This window comes from Pelodiscus sinensis, chromosome 32, assembly GCF_052426305.1.
Source record: "Pelodiscus sinensis isolate ZL-2025 chromosome 32, ASM5242630v1, whole genome shotgun sequence".
Lineage (NCBI taxonomy): Eukaryota > Metazoa > Chordata > Testudines > Trionychidae > Pelodiscus > Pelodiscus sinensis.
Window position 1 is genome coordinate 13,485,515 of NC_143083.1, and position 14,848 is coordinate 13,500,362.

Below are 14,848 nucleotides of genomic sequence, written 5' to 3' on the forward strand. Positions count from 1 at the left end.
GTCAGACCAAAGGTCTATCCAGCCCAGTGTCCTGTCGGCCGACGGTGGCCGATGCCAGATGCCCCAGAGGGAGGGAACACAACAGGGAATCCTCACGTGATCCCTTCCCTGTCACCCACCTCCAGAGAAACTGAGGCTAGAGACACCATTCCTCCCCATCCTGGCTCATGGCCATTGATGGACCTAAGCTCCATGAATCTATCTTGCTCTTGTTTGAACCCTGTTAAAGTCCTGGCCTTCACAGCATCCTTTGTCAAGGAGTTCCACAGGTTAACTGTGCTTGCCTTTTCAGATCCATTCTACCTTTACCCACGCTCCAAGTCTGCCTCCCCTCACACACTCTTACCTTCTCATTTTTGGTCCCACCCCAGAGCCTGGGGAGCCCCAAAAATCTACTAGCTCAGGCCCCCCTAGGCTTGGATGTGGGGCATGTCTTCCGCCTTCTTAGTTGAAAGCCACTTTTTTTCCCCTTCTCACTTACTCATGACCCCACTGATTTTTCTGTGGGTCGGCAGCCCCTGACCCGAAAAAGTTTCCCCGCCCCTGAGTTAAACGATCCCACAAGTGCGTCTGTCAAATGCTGGCTGAGGTGCAAATCCATCCAAAACATTCCTGGACCTTGGGTAGGTGGAAAACAGCCCTCGCCCCTCGAGGAACTCTGGGGTCCGACAGAGCAGCTGCTGCAGAGGCTGCTGCTAAAAATAGATTTGGACGGTCAAAAGGTTCCGTGCCGGCGATTTATTTATGATCCTTTGGTTGTTTCCTGCCTAGGAGACGAGGGCAGGATCCCGGGGGGGTGGGAGAGGATAAAAACCAAGCAGGCAGCATGGGAACGCAGGGTCAGGACGGCTGCCTTGGAGAATTCTACAGCAGAAAACCTCCACGGGGAGAAAATCGGGGGTGTAAAGCACTATGTAGCCTGAACAAGATCTAACGACGCCACGGCAAAGCCTGATTAGAAATAATGCCCTGATTTTTAATGGAGCGGGTGACTAACGGCTGAGACAAATTCTTAGGGAAGGGAAGGGTCCAGTCCCCATGCCATGTGGACTTCAGATCCACCCTGGAGCTGGTCTGAAAGATGCTTTCGCCAAACACAAGTCGTTTGGCTCACGATGGGGGTAGGGCCGCATTATGACTTCCACCATAATAATATCAATATTAAAAATAATTTTTGCTATAACTTTAAATACTTCAACATTTTTTTTTCTGTTTTAGGCAAAACGTAATAGATGTTCGTGGGCCCTAAAAGTTTCATTTTTTTCTGATGTGAGAAAAAAATGAAAACATTTTCTTCAGCCCTAAAAGTTCATTTTTTTCTCCTGAATTTAAAAGAAATTAAAACATTTTCGTGGGCCCCTAAAAGTATCGTGGGCCCTAGGCACTGTGCCTACTGTGCCTAATGGATAAGTCGGCCCTGGATGGGGGCAGCAAGAGGGAACTTTCGGGCCTGTAACACACAGGAGGTCAGACGAGAGGATCCATTGGCCCCTGCTGGCCTGAAATACTAGAAATCCAAGAACAAACCTCTGAGATGGACTTTAAACGGCCCCAAATCAGCGTGTGTTGGGTTCTTTTAATTTGCCACCTGTTTTCAGGCTTTTTCCCATAACCAGCAGAGTCCGAACCTTGCTGGTCTGTCTTTAATAGAAGCCGCGAGTCTTGGGTAACCACAGGATTCCAGCAGCTGGTGATTGCAGTGCCAAATATGGTGAAGGCAGCAGCAGAGAGGCAGGCCAAGAATCAAAACTCCTTGCTTCCAGTCCAGCTGTTAGGATACGGCTTTTTTCTGTCACCGTCTCACGTGGCCTTCTTATCAATAAACTAGGGCAATGAAACCTAAATGGAGCTACTATAAGGCGGGTGCATAACTGGCTGCAGAACCGTTCTGAGAGTCGTTATTAACGGTTCACAATCCTGCTGGAAGGGCAGAACAAGGGGGGTTCCGCAGAGGTCTGTTCAATCTTCAGCAACAATTTAGATATCGGCATAGAGAGGACGCTTATTAAGTTTGCAGATGATACCAAGCTGGGAGGGGTTGCAACTGCTTTGGAGGACAGGGTCATAATTCAAAATGATCTGGACAAATTGGAGAAATGGGCTGAGGTCAATAGGATGAAGTTTAATAAGGACAAATGGAAAGGACTCCACTTAGGAAGGAACAAGCCGTGTCACACATGCAGAGTGGGAAGCGACTGTCTAGGAAGGAGTCCTGCAGAAAGGGATCTAGGGGTCAGAGTGGCCCTCGAGCTAAATAGGAGTCAACAGTGCGATGCTGTTGCAAAAAAAGCAAACGTGATTCTGGGCTGCATGGACAGGAGTGTTGTGAGCAAGATACGAGAAGTCCTTCTTCCGCTCTGCTCTGCGCTGAGTAGGCCTCTGTTGGAGTCTTGTGTCCAGTTCTGGGCCCCACATTTCAGGAAAGATGTGGGGAAATTGGAGACGGTCCAGAGAAGAGCAACAAAAAGGATGAAAGGTCTAGAGCCCATGAGCTAGGAGGGAAGAATGAAAGAGTTGGGTTTGTTTTGTTTAGAAAAGAGAAGACTGAGAGGGGACATGAGAGCCGTTTTTAAGTATCTATCGAATAGGGTGTTAAAAGGAAGAGGGAGAAAAATTGTTCTTCTTGGCCTCTGAGGATAGAACAAGAAGCAATGGGCTTAGCAAGGGAGGTTTAGGTTGGACATTAGGAAAAAGTTCCTAACTGTCAGGGTGGTGAAACACAGGAATAAATTGCCTAGGGAGGTTGTGGAATCTCCATCTCTGGAGAGATTGAAGAGCAGGTTGGACAGACACCTGTCAGGGATGGGCTAGACAGGGCTGGGTCCTGCCGTGTGCGCAGGGGATGGGACTCAATGACCCGAGGTCCCTCCTAGTTCTAGCGTTCTATGATTCTCTGATTCTATTTTGCGGCTCCACAGGTACAGAGCCGGTACCCAAGGGGCTGCTGTTTTCAGCTGGCTCCCCAGCACCTTCGGTTCAGTCCATCCGGCAGCCAGCCCTGGACTGGCTACACGAGCAGGCTGCTCAGTCCAGGATCGGGGTCTCTGTCGTGGCCAGGTGTGCTGTGACCACGTGTCTCCCGCCGTTCTCCACTGGGAAGGGGGAATCCGCCATTGTTCTCTGCAGCACCTGCCGCGTGCTGTGTCCTGCAGATCGGGCCAGGCCCACCTCGAGAACCAGATCAGCGTAAAACCCTTGAGATGCTCCCCTCCCCCAATTAATCCGAGGCTCCGTTTATTCGCCGGCTGGATTCTGAGTCTCTTAGGGGCACGTTTCCAAGCTTTCACCCCCAGCCAGGAAAATCCACCCCTCCCCTCTGCCTGTGCAAGGAAAGTTGAGATTCAACCTGAGCCCCAGGACACGGGGAGGGAGCCACAAACACCTACCAGCGAACAGGCCCTTGGTTTCCACCACACTGACCAGCCCCAGAATGCAAAGCCAAGCGTGGGGGGAGAAAAGTCGCTGACGATCCCCCCTCCCTCCGCACCGATCCCCGGAACGCACGGCCGGCGCCGATTACCTGCCTCCTTACCCCTTACCTGCCAGCTGTGGAGCTCGGTTCTGGGTCTTCGTCTAGAGCGGGGGGCCAGACCACTTCCTGCCCGGCACCCGGCCCGGGCTGGGGCATGGGGCCCGCTGCCAGTTGGCCGTGGGACTCACCCGGGACCGGCTCAGGGGAGCCGACGGGGAAGACGCTTGAAAAGGAGATGGGCCGTAGCTGTCTGCCAGCCTGGGGGAGGCTCACAATCCCCGCTGCCGGCTGAGCTTTAGGGTCCCGCTCGGAGCTGGATGGGCGTGGGATCCGTGGGGTGAAGGGTGGGCGCCCGCCCCCACACGCAGGGCTTTCTCTGCTCCGGCTGGCGACCTTGACGCCTCCCCCTGCATCCACCTGCTCTTGCCAAGCGGGGAGGGTTATTTTTAGACAGGAGTCACTCTCCTCGCATCCTTATTGTTATTGGCTGGGGCCAACCGTCTCTGTCCCCGGCAGCCAAATTCTGGCCTCTCCCTCCCTCCCCAGCCCTGCGGCTCGGAGAGCGAGCGGGTTCCAGAGGCAGACGGGGGCTGCACGCAGCACAGGGCCGTCAGCAAGTCCTTCTGCGCTGCCTCCACATCCCCCCCCCCCCCCCGTGTGACTCCGGCACAGAGAAGCCCGCTGCCCCTTGGCGCTGTCCCTCGTCTGACTGTTCCCAGCTCCTCTCCCATCAAGGTCCACTCAGACCAGCCTCACCTGGCAGGTGTTTTAAACCCAGCTCCCCCCAGCCCTCCAGCCTCCTCGTCGTTCTTCTTGCCCTGCTCAGAACTCCCTCCAGTTTGTCAATAACCGTCTGGTTTGCAGGGAGCGGGGTGCCTCCCAGGGCAGAGTCAGAGGGTGTCGGTCTCTCTCACTACCCTCCCCAAGAGACAGCTGCAGGACTGGGTGGGGTGTCCGACCCCAGCCACCCATGGGCACCCCCATGACCACAACACCCACCCGCCGGGATCTCCTGTCCTACAGAATCGCAGCCTTTCCTAAGCAGGAGATTACACAAACCTACAGACACCAAGACACGTCTACACTAAAGCCATCAGCCTGCTCTAGCTCTTGGTCAGGGTGTGTCTTGGACAGATGGGGCCATGTCAGCAGAAGCCCCAATACAAACCCAAGTTCCCCCCTCAAAAATGTACATTTGTCACTACAGCATACTTCACTCCTGGGGCTCCAATAAGCTATCCCCTAGCATAGCATGCCGGTAGGGCTGTGCCAGCAACACTATCCAAGCATAGCCCTGGCCGAGACTATTGGCTTCTGCACAACTCGTGTTCCAGCCTCAACCACCTTTGTTTACCATGGCTTGCCTAGAACTTGGTACCGCACACAGACACGCCTAGTGGTTCAATATCGAACTGCAAGCACCTACCTTTACACATCCCCTTCCCCCATTCTGGTGCACTCTGCCCTCATCAATTTTCCAACTGTTAGTGGTAGCGGCTAGTGTTCTGAAAATCAGTGACCAGAAAATCAGATTCCTGTATCTAGCCATTGACTGGCTGTGTGATCTTGCGCAAGCCACGCCCCTCTCCCTCAGTTTCCCCGTATCTAAAATGAGGGCTATAACTTTGCCCACAATAGAAGAGCTCTCCCAGGCCCTCATAGATTGCAGTAACACACCTGTTATTGTGATTCTGCTCACACACACACACACAATCGCACACACGCTCGGAATTTGTACCTGTCTCTGCAGCCGGGGGGAAATCTGTTGTCGGGATCTACGTTTACACGGTGGCTGCTGACTCCCCAGCGTTTGTTCTGCTTAATGCTGGGTAAATTCCACATCCGCAGCAAGACAAGGCTCCTCCTAACTGGTTTCTGCCTTTGAAGTCCCACCAGCCTGACCTCCCCTCTCCCGACACTTTTCCCCCTCGGCTTAGCGGCTTAGCACGGAGCCACTTTCTCGTTTCCCCACGGCAGAGACTTTGAATGTGCTTTCTGTGATCTCGGCACGGAGCAGATTCCAGAGTTAGCAGAATGCCTGAAATTTAACTCTTTCGTGACCAAGGCCCGGCGAGCACGCTATTCCCCAAAAAACTATGGAGACACTCCCCGGAGAAGGAACACCGGCCTGGTTTATTCCTGGCTGCAGGAGCAACACAGCCGGCCCTCCCAGCATCGCCGGAATGGCTGCAGAAGTCCGCCTGTCACAAAGAAGCCAGGCCACCAAACTCCGGCTTGTCTGCTCATATTCTAACCTGCGGGCTCCACCCTGAGCAGGAGAGCAGCCCCACGCTTACACTAGGGAAGTTAAAAGGCCTGGCCATGCAGCATTCCTTCTGGCCTAGGAATCTCTATGCCCCATTCACAGCGCCTCTGGCCTGTCTTTATTCAGCAGGATGAGAAAACAGGAGCCCTTATCCTACGTAGGCAGAAAAAAGCCACCCACCGTGGTCGGGGGGGGGGGGCATGCTTATCTGCCCCCTGCCCTGCCTTTGTAAATTCCCAGGCACCTCTGCCTGTCTCCCCTCCCGCCCCTCGGCACGAGCTAGCCGCAATCGATGGCGCAGAACGGGCGCAGCTGCTGCTCTCCGGAGCTGGGGGCAGGGCCGGGGAAGCCGCTGCGAATCGTGACTTTGCCAAGTGCCCGCAGCTGCACAAGAGTCGCGCTCTGCCGCTCGCCCGCCCCTGCGTCGATCAAGGCTCGAGGAGGGAGACAAAGGACGAGCGCCAGGCCAGCCGGCTCTAATTTGGTTTTCATGCCAGTGCAATTGGTCTTTGAGGGGCCTGGCACTGTCCTCCCCGCCCCTGGCACCTACCCAGCTCAGAAGGGGGCTGATGCCTTCTTTGCAATTCACTCGGAGGCCACGCTGGGGTCCCCGTGGTGCGGCAGAGCCCCAACGAGAAACCGGCCCTGCCCCGAACCGCTTTCAGGCAAAACGCTCCAAGGGTGAGCGGGGAAACTGAGGCACGGAGCAAACAAAGCTGGGAATGACCGCAGGGACTCCATGCGGCAGGGACCATCTCCCAGGCAATTCCCAGGGGGGTGATCAGGGCCAGGAGGGTACCCCAACACATCCAGACCAGGGACTCAATGGCCCTGCCCCCCCCCCAAGTGCAGGGACAGGGAACCAAGCCCCCAGCCCCTTGTTTCTGAATATTCAATGGGAGCCCCCCCCTCCAAGAGACAAACCCACCCCCCCAGTCCTACCCCCGAACTTCCCCCCACCCTTGCGCCTGAGGGATGGAACAAGCCTCCCACCCCGACTCCGCTGGGAAAGAAAGCCCCCCCCCTTCCCCGCTGCCTTCCAGTTCTGCCCTGCATCCCCCCCCCAGGAGGCCCGCACCCTGCCCCCTGCTGCCTAGGGGGCAATGGGGAGGGTATTTTCTCCCTCCTCCTCCTTCCAAGCAGGGCTCCTGCATTCCAGGAATCCCCCCCCCCCCCATGAGATCAGCATCCGCCTCCGTGCCGCATGGGGAAGCCCGGTGGAGGATTCCTGGCGCGTGACTGCCTCCCCCCCCCCCCCGCCTCCGCCTCCGCCCCCGCGCTGGCTCCTGGCGCCCCCCCCTTCCTCTGCAGCGGAGATGCCCCGTTGCCATGGCAGCAGGCAGACCCTGCCTCCCCCCCTCCCCGCCACGAGGAAAGGCAGCTGGACCATCCATCAACCAGCCTCCCCCGAGCCTGGCTCCGACTCACGGGGGTGGCAGCTCTGAGCTGGCAGGATTCCCCCTCCGAAAATAAACCAGGCGGGGGGGGGGAGGGCATCCCCCACACGGAGGGATTCCCCAGCCGCTGACAGGAGGGGGTTGGAATTTACCAGGGGGAGACCAGCTGGGCGATGGGGGGGGTCAGGGAAATCCGGGGGGGGGGATATTCCAAGCTGCTCCTGCAAGCAGCTGGGAGCGAGACTCGTATCTGCAGAGACAGTGGTGGGAGATGGGGGGAGGGGACACGGGGCTCCCACTGCAGGAGAGGAAATCCCCCCCCCCCCACACACATCCCTACGGGCCAGGCCTGCTCTGGGAGGGGGGTTGCCGGGGTACATAGGCCTGCCAGGGCATGCCCCCCCCATCACAGCCACCTTGCCATGGGGGGTATGGGGAGAGCCAGAGGGAGACAAGGGAGGAGCCAAAGAAATCCCTCCTGCCCCCCCACCTTCCCCATTCCTGGGGGGGAGGGGCTGCTTTGCTCATCCCACAAACCCCACCAGGGACGTGACCCCAGCAGGCGGGATCCCCTGGATAGCAGCCTACTCCTGCTACCCGCCAAGGGAGCCGCTCCCGCTGCTCAGATGGTAAAGTGCCACCCGTCACGGCGTCGCCCCCACTGCGGACACAGGCCCGGCACAGCGGGGAAGCGAAGCTGGGAGCAGCCGCCAGCCGCACCCCTGCTCTCAAAAGGCGGGGGGGGGGATCGGGGAGATGGCTCCCATTGGCAGGAGCCTGGGGCCAATGGACACAGAGAGAGGGAGACCCATCAACCCCGGGTAGCACCCCACGGCCAGCAACTAAACCAAGACTCCTTCCAAGCGTCCCCATCTCGCCCCCAACACACACACACGCACCCCCAGTCCCAGGACAGCAGGCACGACCCAGGAGGGCCAAGCACAGACCCCATCAGGATGTGGCCGGCACCCTTGGAAATTGCATTGTGGAAGCCTGTGGCCAAGAGCAGTGAGGCCTAGTGGTCGGGCACTGGACGGAGAATGGAGGGAGGAGGAAGAAGAGATTTGGGCCCTAATCCTGGCTCCGCCGTTGCCTGCTGAGGGACCTGGGGCAAGTCCCGTCACTGCCGCGTGCCTCAGTTTCCCCTCCCATCCTTCCTCTATTCAGCCTGTGAGCTCTTTGGGCTTGTCTCTGGCTGTCGCCCGGCATGGATGGGACACGCCCGTTGCTGCTGTGATCCCAGTAATAACGATGGGCCCCACTGGGGCTAAATACCTGGGGACTTGCCCCACGTACAGCCAGGAAGGCCAGGCCGGCTGCTCTCTGCTTCCAGGGGGCCCATCCATCACCATGTGGTCCAGCTTCCCTGGGGGAGAGCGAGGCAGCTAAACGAGATGCCGAGCAGATTCCACGGCTCTTACCCACAGCCGCGGCCCCTACGCCCAGCCACAAGCACGGGGCTCGCGGGCCCAATCCAGGGGTGGGGGGCAGAGCTCTGGGGTGCCTGGTCCCTTGAGGCTCTCCGTGTAATTTACAAACCTGAAGGGAGGGGGGGATGTTGCAGAGTTTAACCCCTTCTGTTCCAAGTGCCAGGGCAAGAAGATCCACCCCCCCCCCCCAGTCTCTTCTGCCCACCCTGCACCCCCCCAGCCCATGCCATGGCTTCTAGCAAGGGGCCTGAAAATGTGTCTCTTGCACAGACGCCAGCTGCTTCAGGTCACAGCCCCCGGGGTGCTGGGCTGGGGCCTGACCCCAAGACAGGCCTCCTAGAAGCAGGGCCACCAGGCAAAGCTGGGTGGGGCGGGGTTGTGAGAGCACAGGGCTGCCAGCTCCCAGAACAGGCGAGTGGCCAGGGGGAGGCAGGGAGGCAAAGGAAGCCCCCTCCGGCAGCACCCACTGCTCCGCCCACCCCCTACCTCTCCATCCCCCCCAATGCCCCTCAGCCCTGAACCCCACCTGTTCCACCCCCAGCTCCCCACACATGCTGCTGGGCCGCTACCCCCTGGCCCAAGCGGCAGCTACCCCCCCATCTGAGTCCTGGTGCTTCATCAGAAACCCTCCCCCGCCGGCTCTGTGCCCCGCGCCAGAGTCCAACCAGCCTTGTCTCACTTACACCCCAAGTCCCGGGGCTTCGAAACTCTCCTGGTGGCTCGGCAGGATCGGCGCGTGTCCTTGGGCTGCCTTTGGGACGGCGCGTCGCTATCGCATCTGCCATCGGATTCCTCTTGCTTCTCTCCCGCACGCACCCCGCCGGCTGCTGAGACCCGCCGCAGAGCAAGGGCCCCGCGACCTCTAAAAGACCCCCAGGGATTGGCTGACCTTATCCCGTCCCGCCCGGCACCTGCCAGCTGACACGCTCAGACACCAGCTTCAGCTGGAGGGGAAAGATTTTGGAGATGGGAGAGAGAGGACGTGACTTGCCCAAGGTTGCACGCTAGGTCGGTAGCAGAGCCTGGGATAGACCCAGAAACCCTGATTCCCCGTCTCCCACCCCGTTCGGAGCATGAGGCCAAATTCAACAGCCCCCCACATCATCTCCAGCACTGTGGGGAGAACCCAGGAGTCTAGACTCCCAGTCCCCAGTTTTACCCAGTAGAGCAGGGCTACTCAACACGCAGCCCGTGGGGCAGTTTGGGTTTACATGAGGCTCAACAGGTGGGATCCTTTGAACGTGGCCCCCCTGGGAACACGCTCCCCAACGGTGACACGGCTCCCTGGTGGGGTGAGCACTGAAAGACACAAGCGGACGGGCTGGCTGGCACAAACGGGTGCAGGGTGTCGGCGTTTCTAGGCCCTAGGGAGGAGGTGCCGGGAGCACCGGGGCACTGTGGGACGTGTCGGCTGCTTAGCCTTGTGCGCAGAGCCGGAGAGGTGCCGACTGGCCACGTTTGGGTCGGGCGCCGCGGCTTAATCTTTGTATTCATGCCCGGCAATGTGAAAGAAGCTATTTGCATATATTTGCATATATATTTGCATGGATATGCAACCTCACTTAAGTTGCGGCCCTCGGCAGGTGCTGTGAATATCATTGTGGCCCCCGGGGCTTCCAAAGTTGAGTAGCCCTGGTCTAGACAATACTTCCTATAGAAGCCGGGTGCTACAAGCAAAGCAGAAAAGCAGAGGCCCACGGCTCACACCGGATCAGAGCCCCAGGAGTGAAGAGCATGGGGGGAGGAGGAGAGCCCCCCCCCCCGAAAGCCTGGTTTCTGGGGCCCTGGTTGGTTCAGGGGACTCGTCCTAACTCGCTTTTAACCCTTTCATGAGAGGCAGCCTCCCCCTCCCTTCCCCCGTGGCTACACAGGCCCCGTGCATGAACCGAACTCGAACGCTGGCAGCGTGGCAGGATCAGGGCCTGTCCTGGCAAGATCTCGGGGGCAGGGCCAGTCTGAGTGGGGCACAAGGGGGCCTCAGTCGAGATGATCCCCAGGAAGCTCCACCTCGCACCCCTCCCAGCCCCGCCACCGGGTCCTGCCTCGTGCCCCAGCTGCACCGGAGCGCTGTTCCCATTCCGAGAGTTGCAGGCCTCCCTTCCCGAGCCGAGGGCGCTGCCCAGATACAGCGGAGGACAGACCCTGCCTCAAAGTGCTCAGCGTCAGAGCGGGCCCAGGGGGGACCCGGACGGTGGAGAACCAGAGAGACGTGGGGAGTTGCACGAGCTTGCAACGGGGGGAGACTGCGGAGAGCTGGGGACTGAACATGGATCTCCTGAGCCCCAGTCCAGGGCTCCAGCCATGAGGCTCGACTAAGAGTCCAGGGGGGAGAAACCAGGCTCTCTGGGGAGGGGGCTCTGCCCTTCCCCCCATGCTCTTCTCACTCCTGGGGCCCTTCGGAGCAATCGGCCCCAGTGGGGAACGGCCAGTGGCCCCGTGCAGCGGCTGGCAGCTGGGGCCATGGGATCAAGGGGCTATTGCTCCAGCTCAGCAGTTTGCAAAGGACGGGTCGCGGGAATGTCGGGCAGATGGTCCTGTTGCCACAGGGGGATCAGGAGAGCAATTGGGAGGGGGGGGGGGTCTGAGGCAGCTCTCTGCCCGTCCCAGCACCGCAGACTGCGCTGCGCCCCAGAAGTGGCCGCAGCAGGCCCGGCTCCTCGGCGGTGGTGGGGCACGCACACTGCCCCTGCCCCCAGCACTAGCCCCGCACTCCTACTGGCTGGGAACCTGCTGCTGGCGGCTTCTGGAGCGCAGCAGGGTCTGCAGGGCCAGGAGACCCCCCCACCCCTGTGGCACTGCTGCCTGGGCACCACTTGAAGTCAGTCCCTCCTGCCCCTGCCCCACCCTCCCCAACACTGGAGTCCCTACTACACCCCAAAGCCCATCCTCCGCCCCACCCCAGAGCCCAGGCTCCACTCACATTCTGTCAGGTCGCGGCCTCAACAATTTTTGTCAACTGGGACACGAGAAAAAAAACGTTGGAACGCCCCTGTTCTAGCTCGCAGCCTTCCCGCCCTCCCCCACTGCAGAAGGGGGCTGGATCCCAGCAGGGGAAAGGCGAAGAACAGCCAAGTCAGTCCCCAGGTGACCCACACGGCCTCCCCTCCAAGCAGCTCCTTTAGACCCCTGGGGTCAACTCCATCCCAGGCCCCCGCAGAGTCCCACAGACCGGCCATGCAACCCCTCCGGGCACTCGCCCGCCTCACCACCAGGGCGGCCCTGCGAAAGGCACCGAGAGAGGACGGGTGAAACCATTCTGCAACTCGGGGGCTCTCTGGGGAGCCAGAGCCCTTCGCATAAAGCCGTGCAACCCGGCACCGGTCAGCTCACAAAGAGCTGGGGCCAGGCACAAGGAGCCATTGAGCAGCCCAGCCCCAGGGTGGCGCAGCGCCAGAGAGAAGCGACAAAGCCGGCGACAACAGCAACACAAACACACTCGCTACTCACAGGCAGCCGGCTGCAACCTGTCTGCACCAGGGAGACCAACTCAGCACCTCAGGGCACCAGCTGCTCCTGCCAACCCCCCTTTAAAGGGCCAGCAAGCATACTGGGAAAGGGAAGTACAGACTTGGGGCTATCGGCTCTCCCAGCTTCTAGGGAAGCAGGATGAACAGTGCAGGGTGATGCTCAGGGATTTCTCCTCTGGGCTCCAGGGAGTCACGCCAGCCTCGCGGCTTGACCCGGCCTCCTGTTGCAGCAGAGATATTGGCTGAGTGTGACTCCAGCAGCCCGCTCGGCTCTAGCCTGGCCACAAAGCGTGGGAAGGAAGCTGGTGCCTTCTGCCCATTTTACAGATTCCAGCATTCAACCATTTGGGCTCCAAAATAAAGGCAAAGCAGGGAGGCGGGGGCCAACTGTCACGTTACTGGATTTTAAGGGGAGCAGCCAGATCACTGCTGCACCCATGGAGGGGGGGGGTTGCCCCAAAGTCTGTACAAAGGGGGCCATGTGAGGTGTCGAATGAAAGCTTCTTTTCTACTGATTCTATATATGCTACTCATGTACTTGTGTGATGTCTGGGTGTAGCGTTATGAATACGGACTCTGTGCTTATAGTGGGAATGTTCTCCGTCTGAGACACAGCAATGAGCCCTGGACTGCCTGTTGTAAAGAGCAATTGTTCAGTCAATGACTATGCTAATTAGCGAGACTCCAGGAACAATGGCTCTCAAGGTGCCCAACGCACACCTGAGAGATGGATCTGGAAACCTGCAAACCAGCCAATATCGCGGCTGATTACAGACTCATAGAATCCTAGAATACTAGGACTGGAAGGGACCTCGAGAGTCATCGAGTCCAGTCCCCTGCCCCCATGGCAGGACCAAATACTGTCTAGACCATCCCGGATAGACATTTATCTAAGCTACTCTGAAATATCTCTAGAGACGGGGATTCCACAACCTCCCTGAGCAATTTATTCCAGTGTTTGACCACCCCGACAGGAACTTTTTCCTAATGTCCAATCTAACCCTCCCTTGCTGCAGTTTAAGCCCATTGCTTCTCGTTCTATCCTCAGAGGCCAAAATGAACAAGTTTTCTCCCTCCTCCCTATGACACCCTTTTAGATACCTGAAAACTGCTCTCATGTCCCCTCTCAAGTCTTCTCTTTTCTAAACTAAACAAACCCAGTTCTTTCAGCCTTCCTTCATAGCTCATGTTCTCTAGACCTTTCATCATTCTTGTTGCTCTTCTCTGGCCCCTCTCCAATTTCTCCACATCTTTCTTGAAATGCGGTGCCCAGAACTGGACACAAGACTCCAACTGAGGCCTAACCAGCTCAGAGTAGAGCGGAAGAATGACTTCTCGTGTCTTGCTCACAACACCTGTTCATGCAGCCCAGAATCACGTTTTGCTTTTTTTCCCCCACACTGCTGACTCATTCAGCTTGTGATCCACTCTAACCCCTAGATCCCTTTCTGCCGTGCTCCTTCCTAGACAGTCGCTTCCCATTCTGTATGTGTGAAACTGATTGTGCCTTCCTAAGTGGAGCATTTTACATTTGTCTTTATTAAACTTCACCCTGTTTACTTCAGACTATTTCTCCAATTTGTCCAGATCATTTTGAATTATGACCCTATGCTACAGAACAGTCGCAGCCTCTCTCAGCTTGGGATCATCTGCAAACTTAATGGCTACGTCTAGACTGGCATGATTTTCCAGAAATGCTTTTAACGGAAAAGTTTTCCAGTAAAAGCATTTTTGGAAAAGAGCGACTAGATTGGCACGGACGCTTTTCCGCAAAAGCACTTTTTGCAGAAAAGCATCTGTGGTCAATCTAGATGCACTTTTGCGCAAAAAAGCCCTGATCACCATTTTCACGATCGGGGCTTTTTTGCACAAAACAAATCTCAGCTGTCTACACTGGCCCTTTTGCGCAAAAGGGACTTTTGCCTGAATGGGAGCAGCATAGTATTTCCGCAAAAAGCATTGATTTCTTACAGTAGGAAGCCAGTGCTTTTGCAGAAATTCAAGCGGCCAGTGTAGACAGCTGGCAAGTTTTTCCGGAAAAGCAGCTGATTTTCCAGAAAAACTGGCCAGTCTAGACACAGCCAATAAGCGTACTTTCTATGCTAATATCTAAATCGTTGATGAAGATATCGAACAGAGCCGGTCCCAAAACAGACCCCTGCGGAACCCCACTAGTTATACCTTTCCAGCAGGATTGTGAACCATTAATAACTACTCTCTGAGTACAGTGATCCAGCCAGTTATGCACCCACCTTATAGTAGCCCTTCTAAGCTGCATTTGCCTAGTTTATTGATAAGAATATCATGCGAGGGATAGGTCACTGGGCCATGTGACCTGCTCCACTTGGGAGACACCAGGAATGGATATAAAAGACCATGTGGCGGTCTCCATCTTGTCTTCAATTCTGCTCCTGATCCCAGATGCAGCCTTGTGAGGGACAGCGAGCCGGGAAGAACCGGGGACCCATCCTGACATAGGGATGTGCACCAGAGACTTTTAAACTAGGACTGTGTCTAGACTGGCCACTTTTTCCAGAAAAGCAGCTGCTTTTCTGGAAAAACTTGCCAGCTGTCTACACTGGCTGCTTGAATTTCCGCAAAAGCACTGACGATCTCATGTAAGATTGTCAGTGTTTTTGCGGAAATACTATGCTGCTCCCATTCGGGCAAAAGTCTTTTTCTGAAAAACTTTTGCGCAAAAGGGCCAGTGTAGACAGCAGAGATTTGTTTTCTGCAAAAAAGCCCCGAGCATGAAAATGGCCATCGGGGCTTTTTTTTGCAGAAAAGCGCGTCTAGATTGGCCACAGACGCTCTTC

At 57.2% G+C, this 14,848-nt stretch overlaps 1 protein-coding gene across 2 annotated transcripts in view; it reads right to left on the bottom strand.

Annotated features, from left to right (window-relative positions):
- KCNN1 (potassium calcium-activated channel subfamily N member 1) overlaps nt 1–5,682 on the bottom strand; it is a 67,543-nt gene extending 61,861 nt beyond the window's left edge. Inside the window, exon 1 of one of the 2 annotated variants that reach the window (XM_075902761.2) lies at nt 5,211–5,682. The gene's annotated coding sequence lies outside the window, so the exon portion shown is untranslated. Of the gene's footprint in view, nt 1–3,539; nt 4,020–5,210 lie in introns of those variants that run through there. The other variant, XM_075902760.2, reaches the window with a different exon arrangement.
- Nucleotides 5,683–14,848: the final 9,166 nt, after the last annotated feature.